Source organism: Haliotis rufescens, unplaced genomic scaffold, assembly GCF_023055435.1.
Source record: "Haliotis rufescens isolate VD_foot unplaced genomic scaffold, xgHalRufe1.0.p SCAF_16, whole genome shotgun sequence".
Lineage (NCBI taxonomy): Eukaryota > Metazoa > Mollusca > Gastropoda > Lepetellida > Haliotidae > Haliotis > Haliotis rufescens.
This window is the reverse complement of record NW_025963846.1, coordinates 18,727,120-18,730,798: the sequence shown is the minus strand read 5'-3', so window position 1 is coordinate 18,730,798 and position 3,679 is coordinate 18,727,120.

Here is a 3,679-nt window from a genome sequence, read left to right as displayed (position 1 = left end):
TTCCGTATTCATTTTTCAACTGCTGTACACTGAAGTTATTTTCAAGGCTGTGGTGGGTAAATGGACGTGACAACACAATATTTCCCTCCAAACAGCTAAACTCTCAAGATGGTGGGTGGACTCACTTCACAGTTCTCACCACTCATTGGTCACCAGGGAACATACATGATGTGATGAAAGTAAGCAATACATCGGCTGTTTTAGACATTTAACTGACACCAACAAAATGGCAACAAATGGGAACAGCCAGACGCCATATTTATTTATAATATTCACTGTTGACACTTGGAGATTGTAACACTAATTGGTTCACTCTGTCATTAAACAATTTATAGGGGAGGCTTTCTAACCCAAGCAGCATGCTGAGGGTGGTCTTAGATAAACACCGCTTTTTTTTATCAGACAGTAACATCAACATTTATCTTGCGAATTACATTTTCCAGATATTTCCCTATGAGTCATTGATTGTTACATATTTCTAAATATTATAGTCTAAGATTATTTCTTTTCATTAGATTAAGTAAACGTCTGTAAACAGGAAGTTGATATCTGTTGTGATCACATGACAGCATCTTGCACTCTGATTGGTAAAAAAATGTTGTCTGCTTTGCCTGCTTGCTTAAACTGTTTAGATTTTTTGCTTTTGGGCTTGACCATTGATCAGTAATTTTCGCTCTGTTTTCAAATAGTGTGTGTGTGTGTGTGTGTGTGTGTGTGTGTGTGTGTCTGTGTGTGTCTGTGTGTGTGTCTGTGTGTGTGTTTGTGTGTGTATGTGTGTGTGTGTGCGTGTGTGTCTGTGTGTCTGTGTGTGTATGTGTGTGTGTGTGTGTGTGTGTGTGTGTGTGTGTGTGTGTGTGTGTGTGCATCCTGCTCCTATAAATTATAATCTTAGTGAATCCAAACCTACTGACAAAGATTTGATCACTACCACTCATGATACATTGTCAAATACGAGAACTATGGAATCCTGGAAGGGACATTGTCGCCCTTACAAAAACAAGCAATAAGTGTCAGAATTAACCAAACCGCGACAATGTGGCAATATGACAACGCGACATTTTGGACATTTGTCGCATTGTCGCGCTTTGAATAATCTTTTTTATTTAACCAAATGGCGATAATGCGACAACGCGACATTTTCAAGGTATAAAATGCGCGACAACCCAATATGTTGATAATTTCGCGTTGTCACCCTTTTCGATTGTGAATTAATCTACGCTTGTGAAGAAATGGTTATACACATTGCATTTCTATTCAATTTAGAACAAATGATTGTATTCCTTGTGGCCTTTGTCAAGTCTGGGTGCAGCTTATTATAATCCAAACGAAAGAACTGTTTAAACCAACTTTTCAGTAAATGGTAGGAATAATTATCATTCTAACATCAACTTCTAAAGTATCTTTGTCTGTCTTGTTATGTTGGTGCCAAGAAAGATGCTGTTACTCCATATTGGTTAAAGCTTGGAGTTAAGAGACAGTCAAGCTGAAATCATCTCTGTCCCATGTGTCATTATGAAACTGGGGGCACGGGTGGCCCAGTCGTCTAAGGCGCCGCGATTCGCTGTGCAGAGTTGCGTCCCTTGGGCACGCCAGAAACCTATGATTGTGGGTTCGAATCCCGGTTCGCCCCAATTATGTTTCTAGGTTTGTCAGCACCATACCCGTGCTCGTGGGTTTCACCAAAGTGGTTAACATCTGAGACCTGCATCACTTCGGGCTTTACACCCACATTAAACTGACACGCAGTGATATAACTGGAATACGGTTAAAAGCGGCGTTAAACCCAACTCACTCACTCACTCATTATGAAACTGATAATAATGTAGTCACATCAGCATTGTTTTGTCCATGTCACAATGTATTAAATGTCTGGATGCTGGGATTAACTGTCAAAATGTGGAAAGAACATTTCAGCCTAACAAGACCTAATTTCTTATTAAATATCAAATAATCAACCTAATTTTAAAAGAACATTCCACTCTTCAGTGAAAATCTGTGACATTCGGGACATCTCTTGTTTTGTTAGAATCTCTTGTTGGACAGCTCATAGCGTCGTCCGCTATATCTTTGCGGCTGGTTCATAGAGAGGCATCGTTTTGGGGGGAAAAGATATCAATTACAGCATCCAGCCTCATCCTATAGGCTGCGCTAAATTTAACATGCGCGTTCGGTTCCCAATTAAGTTTTTAATGCGGTTAAATCTACAATTAACCTAGATCTACATTGAAAACACAGTATGTTTATCTCCTAATTCCAAATGTTAGTGGCTAAATTAATTAAAGTTTGGAAAGATAATTTAGGTGAGTGAGCGAGTAGGGCCTTCAGCAATATTCCCACAACATCACGACGGGGGACACCCGAAATGGGCATAAATTAAGACATTGTACCCATGTGGGGAATCGAACCCGGGCCTTCGGCATGACCAGCGAACGCGTTAACCACTAGGCTACCCCACATTCCCTGAATAGGTAATGTAACCGGGGAAAACTGAAACACCATTCCGGATTGCCATTGGTCCAGTGATGAATCTGATTGACAGATCTGAGATTATGGCATCTGAAGCTTGCACTGTATAGGTGAAGAGAATACACAAAGACGACCATGTTCGTGTATTGCTTCATAACAATCTCACCCAAAGGAAGTGTTTGTAGCTTATAACACGCTTTGCTTTTCAAAGGACATGCTTGTAGCTTATCACGCGTTTTACTTTTCTAGTCAAAGCATCCCAATCCTCTTTCGAACATTATCATGTGTACGGATGTCTTAACCTACATAATACACTTTGATAATATTTTCCGAACCACAGCTGCCAGATTCTTTCTTCCACAGTGCTCTCTAAAATAGTGTTAGGGGAATAAAAACATCGCTATATTCATATCTCCTTTGAGTGCTTGGTGCATGTAACAAGTTATTTATCTGTATCGCTAATATCTTTTTTGATCATGATCGGTCCATCTCCTCTTCCTGATCAACACATATTTTTTAACCCCGGAAGCTCTATTTATCAACAGCGTCTAAGAGTATTAGCGGCTTGGAAATATTGATGGAAATTTATGCTTCATGCTGAGAATATAATGAGAGTCTTAACTCTGATAAAAATAAGTTACAACAACTTGGAAATAGTTAGATGTCTATTTGACGTATGTTTCTGGATATGGCAGCTGATCCAAGAGCAATTTTGTCTGATCATTCAATCTTTTTATCTTAATGAGAAAAATGTCTGCATTGGGATTGGTCTTAAACACTATCGTACACACACCAGTTACAAAAACAGAATTTTAATTAACTTTCGGAAAACATGAAGAAGCAGTAATCACAATGTGATCCCGCATTTAATGACAAGTTCCTGTAATTATGGTTCGTTGATGTTAACTTTACTTCACATACAGTTGGTATTAATCAGTGTTGCTCAGAGTGTCACGAGGTTCCTGTTATGTCCAATGGAATCATTTTCGCCAGATAATCGGGACTGGTTAATCTCTGGCTTTGACATTTTATATTGTATTACGGACCAAGAATTTGAAGTACAGAATAAACGGTTTGTCTGTCATTATCGACCTATCATGGTTATGTCTCATATCCGAGCATGGCGTGGCTACACAGAGAATAGTGATTGTCGAAGTTGTCATCCAGAATGAACCTTTAACCTCATCATGTGACATTCTAAATATTGACCAAT